The sequence below is a fragment of the Alosa alosa genome, chromosome 9 (assembly GCF_017589495.1).
Source record: "Alosa alosa isolate M-15738 ecotype Scorff River chromosome 9, AALO_Geno_1.1, whole genome shotgun sequence".
In the NCBI taxonomy this organism is placed as follows: Eukaryota; Metazoa; Chordata; class Actinopteri; order Clupeiformes; family Clupeidae; genus Alosa; species Alosa alosa.
The window spans coordinates 16,511,986-16,526,566 of NC_063197.1; the positions used below are offsets into that span (position 1 = coordinate 16,511,986).

General features: G+C 41.8%; 1 long non-coding RNA gene and 1 other non-coding gene across 2 annotated transcripts; both read right to left on the reverse strand.

Annotated features, from left to right (window-relative positions):
• Positions 1 to 2,907: 2,907 nt before the first annotated feature.
• LOC125301079 lies at positions 2,908 to 8,034 on the reverse strand. The gene is made up of 2 exons (XR_007194670.1): positions 7,991 to 8,034; positions 2,908 to 3,429 (listed from the first exon to the last, which is right to left on the reverse strand). It is a non-coding gene; the product is annotated as an uncharacterized LOC125301079 (long non-coding RNA).
• On the reverse strand, positions 6,814 to 6,885 carry trnaq-uug. Its single transcript has one exon. It is a non-coding gene; the product is annotated as a tRNA-Gln (tRNA).
• Positions 8,035 to 14,581: the final 6,547 nt, after the last annotated feature.

Consider the following 14,581-nt stretch of genomic DNA (forward strand, 5'->3'; position numbering starts at 1 on the left):
TGCGTGGAATGCATGATTTTGAAGACTTTAGTCGTATTATAATAGAAACTTTTCAGTCTGTACATCTGTCACACAAGGAAACATTTTAAAAAATGGTTCCTTGCCACTTTTAAGTTTTCTTTTAAGAGTGGAATGTCAATCTGACACCACTATCCTGTTCACATCTTGCATACAGACACAGTAGCTGTGTTATGTGGTTTCCTTGCCTATTAGTGCTGTCTGGCCTCCTGTGCATACATATGGTGTGCTACAGACTTTCATTAGTCTGCTTAAAAGTGTGTGAAAGTTCCACCAGGCAGTAAGATGATAGGCACTAGGACCATGCACATACTACCTCAAGAGTTTAGCAGTGTTCTTCTCTGACCGCCACTGACTCTGGGTTCTCCCTCAGGGGGTGGAGACTAATTGTCCTGATGAGTCACTGTTCCTTTGGCAGTAACTAGACCACATGAAAAGCAGAGCGATGGACAGTGTGTGGACCTCTCAGAGACTGTGATGCAGCCGGTGGATCAAACCGCGGTCAACTCAAAGGCATCCTAGCAGGAGACACAAGACTCAGATCCTCCACACCATCCGGCTATACAAGCACTGCACAAAGAAGCCCCTGACTTGTTCCTGGCTTTTCAACAAGACTAATTAAAATCAAGGTCCAGGATTCAGCAGGGGACTCTGTTGCAAGGAGGGGACCGTCAGTGCACTGGAATGCAGCTCCTGACCAAAATAAACGGCAGTGTGTGTACAAGTAAACTGCGGTTGCCCAAGAAATTTTATGCCAGCTCTTATGAACCAAATCCTAAATAATTCAAAATGGGATTTTGGAGTTTTATCCATTTTGGTCACAAGCCTTTCATTGAGCTACTATGCAGTTTCAGCAGGGTTGCACAGACAAAGCCAATTCATGCTTCTTTACACTCAGTGAAATAGTGGCATTAACACCTATTTGGTGCTTTTTTTGCTGCGAATAAAATAAATATTTTAAACTAAGTTAAACAAACCACTCTGTTTTGTGGTGTGGTGAATACGCCTTTGTGCATGTTTGTGTTTTGCCTTTTCCGAATGGCTCCTCCTTGGTGTCACAAAATGAAGGGGTACAGAAACCGCCATTGTGGCAGCAGAAGAGTAAAAATGGGACTTGGCTACTGGGTGATTTTGGTATTTTCAGAGGCGCTCTTTGGCACCAGCGCTCCCCTCCTACCTGGCTGGCAGCACTGCAGGAATGCCAGTATCACAGGATGGCTTTCAGATTTCTGATTTCTGGCCTTGAGAGCTAGCAGCATGAGCTCTGTTAGTGTTCAGTTATGTGTGACTCGTTTTCAAGGTCTATGTGAGCAAAAGCAAGGGCTGCTGAGTCTGCTATATAACTCTAACGATGCATTGGCTTGGGAATGAAACCAAATTTGCAACTGACTTAGCAAAGGTCTGATCAGATATATACAGTCCATGTAGTGCAGGTGTTTGAGTGTTTAGGCAGCAGCCACAGCCACACCAGCCCCAGCAACAAAATGTCACAAATCTTAAAGTAGATGATGTTCTTATTCCTTTCTCCCTCTCAAATGATCATTAGTGACAATGAAGTGATGAGAGCTAGTTTTCAGTTGCAATACATTGTTTCAACATAACATATATTTCTAAAAGATTGTGTGCTGCAGATGTGAATGACAGTTTTAAGTCACACAGCCCTGAAGGCATCTATTTGATATGCTTCCATTAATTTGAGAAAAGACAGACCAGAATGACGTCTTTGGCTCATGGCATCTGTTCAATTTTTGTCCTAGCCTATCTCATTTTGGAGAAGAGTGAGAGCTTTTTTTAGCTTTCTTCTTCATTGTGCAATTAAAACGTCACCACAAGATGAGTGGCCATGGCCTCTCTTGCTGTTGTTTTTGACTTTCTATTACATACTGGTCGCTTTCTCACCATTTGCTATATTTAACTCCAAAACGTAATACTTGCTGTCATGTAGAACCATCTTTATCATTATCTTTCTACCTACACTCAGTTTCATTTAGATAATCATTTTGAATAACTTTTAACTATTTTACTGAAGATTTCTGAAGTGTGTATATAAATTATTTTCCCTGATGTCTTTGTTCACAACTATGCAGAAATAATTGGTTGATTTCAATGTTCCATCAAGATGCAAAATAGGGAGCTTTGCTGGAGTTACACTGAATCTCATCAACAAACACTGTGTATTTCACGTGTCAGCAGTTTACCAAAAATACACAGTGGGAACCTCTCGTCACTGCTGAGGAAAAGGAGTATGTATAAACCTGTCATAGAGGCGCGTGTGTAGGTGCATGTGTGTGCCTGTGCATGTGTGTGTGTGTGTGTGTGTTGCAGTGTGCATGCACACTAGTGTGTATGTGCGTGTGCATGTGTATATACTGTACGTGTGTGTGAGTGTGACTGCAACTCTGTGTATGAGTGTGTGTGTGTGTGTGTGCATGTGTGCATAAGGAGCCATTACAGCTGCCCTTAAAGGGGGGCTGTAGTCCTGTTCCCTCAGGACAGGCCCTGCTCTGAGGCCAGTGCGAGACAACGCTGCACTTCTTCCAGCTCAGCAGTGGCACCCTGCCATCCCCACCACCAGCCTTGCTGACGGATTCATGCATTTATATATTTATACATATGTCTGTTGCTCTAGCCTTTATATGTTTATAAATATATTTTTACCCTGAGCTGCTATGGATCTACTGGCTCAATAGCTTATGAAGATGCCAGATTTTGAAAGACTCCTCTCCAGCGATGCAGACCTTGCGAATGATGAGTCACTCAGGTTGCAGACAAAAACGAAGTGAACGAGGTGCTATGTGCATATTTGCTGACATTAGCCATACGTATACTTAGCAAGTAGTATGTATAATAAATACTTGCATAAAGTATGATACAAGGTCAGTCCTTAGGTCCAGTAAGTTCTGTCTGTTTTATTCTTTAAGTTACAGCAAAATGTTCTCTCCATACCTCCATTTTGCTTTTCACACATGGGTACACACACACACACACACTATTACACAGATGTACCTTTGGGAGTATGCTATGGTGACGAGGTATAGTATTACCATTTCAAGTTCAAAGTGGGGAGAAAAAAATCACCTTTTCATCGGCAACACCCTAAAAATACATTGGGAACTAATTCAGCCTAATTGAAACAGCCCAGGAGTAGGTGTCCATGGATTGTCTGTTGATTGTGGGCGTGTGGCTAAAGCCAAGTGGAGCTGAAACGTCCCTGTGTCTGCAGCAGTCTCAGGGGTTTGTGATGATGACATGAGAGGGTGTCTGGGAGGGGAAGGGAGTGGATTGGGCTCCTCTCTCCTTGCTCTGGCATGAGGGGCCACAGGGGGGAACCGGGAGCAAGGCCGCGGACAGCCGGCAGCCAGCTGCGCTCTCCTGGAAAATACAGGTTTTCTTCGGCTGCCAGAGGCCTGACTGGAACAGGAGGGGGGGGGGGTAGAAAAAGGGAAAAGAGGAAAATGTGAGTGTGATGGCAGGACAGAGGAAAGAGGCAGCCAGCTTCTCCCGCTCCGAGTAATCAGAGGTAGAGGAAAACAGGGTACTCCACAAATAAATGAAAGAGGAGTGAACATTTAGAATAATAATAATAAGATATTAAATGTTTACCGAGATCAAACAGAGTTTGACAGAGTGCTATATTGTCCTTAATCAGCCTAGCAAATGCAGTGATGACAGGTCTTGATTAGAGCTCATATTTCTCATGTTGAGGCTGGATGGTGAGTGTGATGTCCTGCCCATAACTGGTCATTGTTATGGTACTTCAAGAATGTATATACTGAATAAGGATATTTAGGCGTACCTGCTCTCCTATGTATCTTATTTAACTCTTACAGCAATTTAATGTTCAGTCAACAAAGATGCTTATTGTTTATTATCTTAAAGCTGCAGTTGGCAAGATTTTTTTGATCATATTCACTGAAACCGACACTATGGTTCGACAGAACAACATAAATCAGCCGGTTTTAGAAAAAAACCCGCACTTCTATCTCCAGCCTACTATTTGTTTTGCAAAAATCCACAGCTCCCGGTTCTTCTGGTCCAATCAGAGCAGGGCTGTGTGAGATCTGACTGTCAATCACAGTCTGGTGCAGTCTGGTGTGCACTGACAAGCACAAACTCGATGAGAGGGTGCTCGGTGGTAGTGGGGGAGGGGCATGAGAGTTGTAAACATTAAACATTTTGGCTAAGTCCCCTCAATCTGTTAGACTTGCCAACTGCAGCTTTAATCCACATCTATGGGAGTTATTATTCACAAGGACAACTAAAATGCCACTAACTGTTTTGGGGAGAAATTGTATTCAGAGTTGATCTAGTTGATCTGAAAAAGTGTTTGCCCCCTTCCTGATTATCAACTTTAGAACATTCCTAAAATTAGGTCAATGTTATCATCCATGCCTTTGTTTCCTTTTGTTAAACTTGATTATTGCAATACCTTATTCACCTGTCTAAATTGTGCATCTATCACCTGTTTACAGACTGTTCAGAACTCACTAACATACACTAACATTTCCCTCAGGTACAAAGAGTCACAAGCCAATCAGTGACAAGATGGGATGACGCTAGCAAGTAGCAAGCCTTGCGAACATCAAAAATTGCAGTCAGAACAATGTGTATTATTATATAGACCTTAGGCCTACATACATTGTTTCCTGACTGCCGATGCGGCTTATTATCAGTTTGTAAAGGATAGGCAAAGTGGGAAGTAACATAAGGAATCCATGATCAATGTGATTGGTTAGGCTGGACAAATGATTTCAAAGATAAAACAAACTCTACGCTACGATTCTCGAGTTGGAAACGTTTCCCAATCATGAGCAGCCAGACTTTCTTCACAAGGTGAAACGAAGTAGTGAGTCTACTACAAGGCTAGTGAGTTGTACCAATAGCAACCAATCTACATTGGTTTTACAGACTTTCAAATCCGCTTAATAACCTGCAAGGCTTTATATGGACTGGCACCTGATTAAATAAATGATTTCTTAACCCCCTATTGTCCTGCTAGGCCCCTCAGATCCTCCAACTTGGGCCCTGTATCCTGGATCCATGATATAACTGGCCCTTTAGCTTTGCCACAATGTGTCTATCGACTTGGGGTTACTGATCGTTTGCTGCGCTCTGGTACAGTCTTACAACATTAAATCTGCTCCATCAGTGGCATCTTTTTCATATATCATTTTCATAAAATTGCCTTTCTTAATAGCTGACTGATTCCATCTATCTCTTTATTTTCTTGTATGTCATTTTAATTGTTTAATTTACTGTATGTTTTCCCTTTTGCTGTCTTGTTTTTAGTCATGGGTACCTATGTTTAACTTTATTTTTCAGGGGTGCTGAAATAATATGATTGTGCACCCCTAAATAAATCCTAAAATGACCACTGAAGAGGAGACAATAGATCTGAAATTCTTTGAATAAAATACTAACATGCAACCTAACATGTAATTGCAGAATCGTCTTGGTTCACAGTCGTTGTGCTTAATTTGGCTAATGCTAACTATCATTCCGACAGAAATAGCCTATGCTGATTAGACGAACTATGTTAAAGCATGAAATAAAGGATTCTTGTGTGGTTGACGAGGCACAGGACCGGCATAGGGCCCAGACATCAATGTGTAATACCTCATATCTCATATGCAATGATATTTAATTTGACTTTTGGTTAAAGCATTTATAAAGTGGATTTTCCCAAGATTTTATTTCAACGGTGTGGAATTCATGTGTGGAGGCATGACTGCAATAACACTGTTTTGGACATCAATAATTTAAGTTAAGTTAAGTTAAGTTAAGTTATACTGTATAGTCCTGTAGGAAATTCCTACTGGACATTTGTTCTCTGCATTTTACCCATCCGGGGCAGTGTACACACATTCATAATTTATGCATGTTATGCAAAAAACTGGTGAACCTTGACTCACATCAGTGAGACCCCATAAAAAAAAAATAATAAGTAGCCTATTTGAATATTCTTATGCAGGCGCACAGACGTGTTCCTATTGAACTCCTTTTTAATAAAATCATACCACATTATATGGAGAATACTGACTCCTTGTGGAGAAACATAGGAATGACATACATTATAGACTCCTCATTTCCTATCAAAATTAAAAATGGGCTTGCTTGACATGAAAACATGAAACGGAAACGATAGTATAACTTGAAAAGGATTGTTGTGCCTGTGTGTGTACCATGCATGTGTTTGAGTGAATTATCACCACGCATGCACCTTGCATGAGAATGAATGACATATAAGTTAGGATCTCCTGACAGTGCACTAACTCACGTGAACTATGCACACTTTGTCATAGTGCATGTAAAAGTGTTGCAGTTGTATATAATTGTATTAAAATTAATTGCCTGATCTTGTGTTGACATATTGCATTATAATAAATCATGTTTATTATAATGTGTGTAGCAAGGGTTTCGTTGACTTATTTAACAAATGTATATAGATTTATGGCAAGAAAAACTGAATGAACAGTCTATAAAATGCACTCACAGACCCCATGTGCTGCAATACTTCATTACCATGATCACAGATCAATGTCAAATTGAAACTACATATGCACCTTTAAGATAATGTTGCAATGGCATAGGCTACTCAACTACTAAACAGTGGCACGGGCTTCTGGAAGGGTTGGGTTAAGAGGGTTGTCCTCACAACAGACATAAATAATTTGGATGACCAGCTTCCACCACAGGTTGGATTAAATATGTGATTTGGATCAGCTATGCACTTCGCCGAAGCTTCTTGTAGGCTACCCATGGCCACTAAATGCTTTTGTTAATGTAACAAAACGAAGGTTCTACCGAGATTTGAACTCGGATCGCTGGATTCAAAGTCCAGAGTGCTAACCATTACACCATAGAACCAGCTGATTCCATGGCGTCGCACCATTGCTATATATACGTGCCTGCTCACGTCACTACCATTCATGTTTCTTGCTTTCTGTTCTCATCTTATGTGCGTTACCCAGTCGGATGATTGCATTGTCTGCAGAACAAAGACATCTCTATGACACCCGACATACACAACCTGTTAGACGAAGTGAAACTTTGTTAGCTTTCAAGCTATCTTAGCTGGTGCGTTTCGTTACGCCATAAAGCCAAGCCTAGCATGCTAGGCTAACGTTGATGATAGTCCTACATCAACAAACTCGTTACCAAAGATTCTAGAGCGCTCCGCTCTAGAATCTTTGCCTGTTACCTCTGTTGACATTTAAAAAAATGTTACGCCACACACTCATACAAGAGGTGGCAATACAATACACACGTGGCAAAAGCCAGAAATCTTATTTTCTTTTTATTCCAGAAGACAAAACCACTCGGACACTGAGCACGTAGCCACTGCAAAGTTTATCCGGGATGAGTTCAATCTCAACACGTTGCGAAGTGTTTGATTTAACGTAGCCTAAACAGTGGTGTGCTCTGTTGTTCCCGTAGGCCTACGAGCAGATGAGAAGGCCAATTTTGCGTTCTTTTGGAATAATTATCTGCCAGATGAAATCTGTGTGAATGGGCTATATGTTTAGTTTATTTTCAAATTGTGGCCTAGTTATTATCTTTCACAGTTATTGGGGCAGTTAAACTCAAAATAAATATCAATGTGTGATAGCAGCAAACTTGGTAGGAAAGCACACAAAAGCACACAAAATCATATTGCCATGGGTGCCTCGGATTTGGCCCCTGAGGGCCATGGGCTGACAGATAGGCTATGGGTTTTGTGAGGTGACAATGGACATTTAAAAAGTGTTAAATGTAGCCTATTATTTGGCCCCTGTGATACAAAATAGTAGCCCAAGGCTACCATGCAAGTTTGTGTAGTGCGATCAGAATTAGTTACATCACTGGATTAGAATCACTGGATCTAAACAAACTTTCGAAGTGGCTTATATAGCATTGAATGTAGACATGTGGCATCATTTCTAGCTAATAAATTGTTTTAAATGTAGGCTATAGCCATTTAAACGTGCTTTACCTGCTAGGCAGCAGCTTAGCCACATAACACGGATTCCCTGGCAGGTGTAATAGAAAGAAACAAAATTCCAGTGGATATTTCACGTCTTCTCAAAGACTGGCGGTTGTTAAAGGTGCCATGTGTAAGAATTGAGGTAAAAATATCCAAAAAATGAGCTACACGCATCAAAAGAATGAGAAGAAATAAGGGCGATGATGTCATTAAAAAAATGGCAAGGTATAGTGCTGCAGGGATATCAACCAGAATTAGCATGCTAAATTACTAGCCACAGCCCGACAGGTGTCATAATACCAGCTTCGGCCATGGGAGGCGGTATGCGGGCAACATAACCGCCAGCCAAACTGCAATACACATTTCTCGGTTGTTACTCTAGGGTAGACCAACTCACTTTCTGGAGGTATACTGCCTCCATCTTTTATGGAATGTGGAGTATGAATTGATTTTTTGGCGGATATTACACATGGTACCTTTAAGAGCAACGTTTTTTGCCAAAAAAATAAAGCCAAAACACGTCCGTGAATTTAAGGATTTTAACAGCATGCTGTGAAGTTACAAACAGGTCTCTTTTACGGAGGAAACCCATGCTAAAATAAAAGTCTGTAGTCACAAATTTGATCGTGTTGGCATGAATATATGTTGTATGTGATTCCTACAGTGTAAAATATATATATACTAACGTCTTAGAAACGTTGTAAAATTATTGAAATAGATTAAGAAAGCCACCGCTATGGTGATTTCTAATGGTAGATTGATTTGTTTAGATCCAGTGAAATTGCTGCCTTGGCAACGCTACGTCATGGCTTCGGTAGTCTATTAGTGCCAGGTGTTCAGGCCACGATAGCAAACTGTCACTAGGCGAGTTCGACTTGGACTGAGTCTGACTTGGTCTGGCTTACTACGTAAACGTGATCTTCAGAGGCTAGCCGGGAGGAGCTACAACAGAGGGCAGCTCATCCCGGACAGGCAGGCTACAGTCTGCCTGACGTGACTCGCGGGAGATATCGCAGAATTTTGTTTGCAATAAACACAGCAGAACTTTCATTCTTACTCATTAAAATGAGCATGATGACTGACGAAATAAATTCTTATGATGTAGTTTAAATAAACCACTGCTGTCATACAGTTAACAGGCCTGCATTGTAGCACATAAATTCAATATCAAGTGTTTCCCCTATATGTGTGTCTATCTATTTAGCCAACAGCAGAAAATAACAGAATATCCAAACGTTTTCAGTAGGCTAGCCTACCATTGTTGCAGAAATCACATATAAGAAGGTATCCCTTCGATTTCTGGTTATTTTCGCATATTCCAACATAAGGAAGCAGCATGAGCCTCCCGTCATAATCGTCATCAGGACATTCCTCCCAAATGGCCCTATCACGTCTTTGAACTGACGTCATGAGGGCGTGTTTCAGCTCGTGCAGCTCGTGGAAGGCAACTGCAAGATCTGTCTGCAGGCTAAGACTCCCGCGATATTTTAAGGCCATGTGACATGGTGTCACCGTGGTAAGTCCCTCCCTGGCTGACAGAAGTCGGACAGAATTTCTAACCAGCAAGCATTGCGTCCATCCCATTATGCATTGTGTTCAACCCAGCATGCATCACATCAAGTCAGATCTGCACAGTTTCCATAGCAACCAACATGATTATACTAGCAAACCACTATGGTAACTCCTTTATTTCTGATAGTAGCCACCATTTATACCCTAGCAACAACATACCACCCGCTTTATTTGGCATATAGCAACCATCGTATGTACCCTAGCTGCACCATTGTAGCTATCTCTGCATTATCTGTTTTTACTCTGTATGATATTTTACATTATATTTTTTGCATTTTCATGCACTGGTAATTCCTTGGAATTCCATTTCTAGTTCATTATGATGTATCCCAGGTGATGATGAGTCAGCTTACAGAGCAGAGGTGGTCACCCTGACATGGTGCCAGGACAACAACTTGCTGCTCAACGTCAGCAAAATCAAAAAGCTTATAGTGGACTACATGAGGCTGCAGGGAGAAGAGCACACACCCATCTACACTGGGGGCACAGCAGTGGAGAGAGTCAGCTGCTTCAAATTCCTTAGAATTAACACCAGCGAGGATCTGAGCTGGTCACACTATTATAGCTATGGTCATAAAGACAACAAGACAGCTCTTCTTTCTTTGGCGGCTGCGGTGTTTGGTATGGACGGTGAAATACTGCCCAACTTCTACCATTGAGAGTATCCTGACTGGCAACATCACAGCATGGTATGGTAACAGCACCGCCCATGACCGCAAAGCTCTGCAAAGGGTGGTCAGGTTAGGTCAGCGCAGCACATTACAAGGACTTAGTTACCAACTATTCAGGACCTTTACAGCCAGCGCTGCAGGAGAAAGACAAAGCGGATCCTCGCCGACCCCAGTCATCCCAGCCACAGTCTCTTCACCCTCCTACCATCTGGTAGAAGGTACAAGAACATGCGTACCTATACCAGCAGATAGATAGAGAGGTTTCTATCAAGCCACCAGGATGCTGAACTGTCATTCTCTGCCTCATACCTAATCAACTTCACACCTCCTGTTTTTTTTACATTTATTAATTTATATTTATATTTTTTCCTCTCTCTATCTCTCTTGCCACTTGCCCCCCACATACAGGTACACCCCCCTCAATCACACACACCATTACATCGTAACTCCCCCTCACACATACACACACCATTACACCCCCACACACACACACACACACACACACACTCACACACCATACCCCCCAAACACACACACCATACCCACACTGTAAAATATATGTCCCTGTTAAATGGGTTAAACTACTGCCAGCTGCAGTCACCTGCATTGTACAGTTATTCTGCAGTGTCAAACAACTGTATCAAACATAACCTAACAACAGTGAGTGTGACAACACAGTGAGTGAATGAGCTAGTGAGAGTGAGATGTAAAAGAGACTATTCATGAGAGAGCGGAACTTGTGTGTGAATGACTAGCGTGTGTGTGTGCAAACTGTATGTGTGTGGGAGAGAGAGGTGAGAGGTTGGTGTGTACGTGAGTGACTGATATAATGTCAGCCACTGCAACCTAATTTGTGCTCAACATGCACTTTCCCTGTCATCTAAATTAAGGCAGAGAGAGAGAGAGAGAGAGAGAAAGAGAGAAAGAGACTGGCAACAAGTTATAAGAGGAAAGGGCCGTTCACACCAGGAACGATAATTATAACTATAACAATAAAATCGTCCACACTGACCAACAATAAGGAAAGTCTCTGTGCTTCTGAATATGATGGCTAAAATTTGATGGATTCTGATTGGCTTGTTGCATGTTGTTATAGTTTAAGTTTATGTGTGGACGTCGTCATTCATATTAGCTAGAACAATATTTTTTTGCCATTATCATTCTTGGTGTGATCAGTCCTTAAAGGCACCCTTAACAAGATTAAGAAACACAAAATCATAAGCAAACTAAATATACGTCTTTTGCAACAAAGTATGAACATAATGCTGATATAATATATAGGGAATGCACTGACGGCAGTCTGTAGCAAAAGCACCAACAGAGGGCCGCTCAGACAATGGCAGAAGTGCCGTTTGTCATGTTATGAGGTTATGTGCCATCAAAATGATTTTGGAAACGTTATAAAGGGACACTTCACAGATTACCATTAAGCGTTGTAACAGTAGAAACCAGGTAGTATTTTTTAAATTGACCGTGCTTTCCTCCCTCATGTCCCCCTGAGATGAGATATATCTGTATTTTTTGTCTGGGCCAGAGGCTGAAAACTACATCACTAGATCCGCATGTTTTCATCCCGGCCATAAGTGGTGGGCTTTCTTTTACTGTCCATGGCGGTGTGACCTCACTCCCAGAATTTAGGAATAGCGTCCGCCATCTTTCTTTTAAACTAAGCTAACATAAGTTCTTGCTCTGCGATGAAGATCTGGTGTGCGATTCCGATGCTCGTGAACCTGTACGAGGCACATTATAGCGAGGAACAGTTGAGGATGATTGAGGAACAGGAGGCCTGCAGCAAGACCTGCCTGTCTGTTAGTAGGAAGAGCCCGGGCCAGGGCAGACTGGTGGTGTCAGTGCTCTCGCGGAATGTAGAGCACCATAGCTTTGCGCCACACATGGACAGGGTGGTCCTGGAGACATATTTTCAGGAAGATCCCGAAGGCAAGAGACTGGGGAAAGGCAATAGCCTAGTCTTGTTTTGGCTGCCTGTGTTTCCTGAACAGGCAGACAGGAATCATGGCTCCTGGCGGACAGTAACATTGGCTATAACTGCAGCTATCAAGAAACTGTTAATGTTCAGGATGAGCTATAAGTTTGACATTGTTTATATATTTCTTTTTAATTAAAAGTTCAAATTCATGTTGGATGTGGTTTATTTTCTTGTCCTTAGTGTTGCTTAGAGTATAGGCTATTAGATAAATAGTTATTTCAATTGGGGAAAAAGGTTGACGACAGAGGCTATGTTTAATTCGTCTATGTAAACATCCCTCAACTTCGATATTTTACAACATATCCTAAATGGTCGTTACTTGACATCAGAAGTCAGCGCTACCTGACTGTAGTAGATGTGAGTGCATCACAATCAACCAGATGCAGTCATATCAGACGATCCGCGGCAAAGTTGGTTTCATATTGAGAATGAGGAGATACGTCATGGTAGCTTGCTGTCACATGACGATTTGGGAGGCGTCAGAGCCCGTCCACCATTTTGGGTTCCCATGCTATCGGTTGCCATGGGCGACAGCGACACAGCGGCAGTGACACAGAGCAAGAAAGAGGATTACTAACAACAGGTGTTGCCAACCACTCAAAGGCAAAATAAAGTGTTCCAACCAATAACCGACGAGATGCTAGCCACAGCCCGACAGGTGTCATAATACCAGTTTCGGCCATGGGAGGCGGTATGCGGGCAACATAACTGCCAGCCAAACTGCAATACACGTGTCTCGGTTGTTACTCTAGGGTAGACCAACTCACTTTCTGGAGGTATACTGCCCCCATCTTTTATGGAATGTGGAGTATGAATTGATTTTTTGGTGGACGTTACACATGGCACCTTTAAGATCCATTTCTAAAAGATTTTTTTTTAAATTCCTCTTTTAGTCAACTTTATATATAGATACTTTATTGATCCCCAAGGGGAAATTCAAGTTCACTATTTGTGTCCTAGGAAAGATTGTTAATTTTCCAGGACAATAATCCAAAAAAAAGAACAAACCAGTAAATGTGGTACATGTGCTGTATTCTACAGCTCTACAAATTATACAATCTACAATTTACTTAAACAATTTTCAACAGTATAGGCCTATGTCCTTCACTTACAAATCTATTCAGCAGTTACAAATCTTTGCTGTGTGTACAACTCTTTCCTACAGAGTTACATTTGAGACACATTTGATGCTTCCTTGTATAAAAACTAATGGTCAGGTTTGGCTAACCGACCAGGATTTCAAGTTCACTATTTGTGTCCTAGGAAAGATTGTTAATTTTCCAGGACAATCATCCAAAAAAAGAGAACAAACCAGTAAATGTGGTACATGTGCTGTTCACAGAGACTTTCTAATCAGAGGCATGCGTTGCTCTGCATGGGGTTAGTTTGTAACGCCAATATGGCAGTTGTCTACACATATCCCACCCCTTCCGAGGCAAAAAAGTCAACATGTGAATACATTGTGCCAATCATGTGGTGTGTTGTGAATACATTGTGCCAATCGTGTGTTATGATCTCGCCGCTGGAACAAGGCTGCTGTCGGAAGCCTTGCGCACGCGCTGTGTTGTGAATACATTGTGCCAATCATGTGGTGTGTTGTGAATACATTGTGCCAATCATGTGGTGTGTTGTGAATACATTGTGCCAATCATGTGGTGTGTTGTGAATACATTGTGCCAATCATGTGGTGTGTTGTGAATACATTGTGCCAATCATGTGGTGTGTTGTGAATACATTGTGCCAATCATGTGGTGTGTTGTGAATACATTGTGCCAATCATGTGGTGTGTTGTGAATACATTGTGCCAATCATGTGGTGTGTTGTGAATACATTGTGCCAATCATGTGGTGTGTTGTGAATACATTGTGCCAATCATGTGGTGTGTTGTGAATACATTGTGCCAATCATGTGGTGTGTTGTGAATACATTGTGCCAATCATGTGGTGTGTTGTGAATACATTGTGCCAATCATGTGGTGTGTTGTGAATACATTGTGCCAATCATGTGGTGTGTTGTGAATACATTGTGCCAATCATGTGGTGTGTTGTGAATACATTGTGCGCTGGAACAAGGCTGCTGTCGTGGAAGCCTTGCGCGACGCATTTCTGGCCGTAAATAGATGCCTCATGTGGTGTGTTGTGAATACATTGTGCCAATCATGTGGTGTGTTGTGAATACATTGTGCCAATCATGTGGTGTGTTGTGAATACATTGTGCCAATCATGTGGTGTGTTGTGAATACATTGTGCCAATCATGTGGTGTGTTGTGAATACATTGTGCCAATCATGTGGTGTGTTGTGAATACATTGTGCCAATCATGTGGTGTGTTGTGAATACATTGTGCCAATCATGTGGTGTGTTGTGAATAC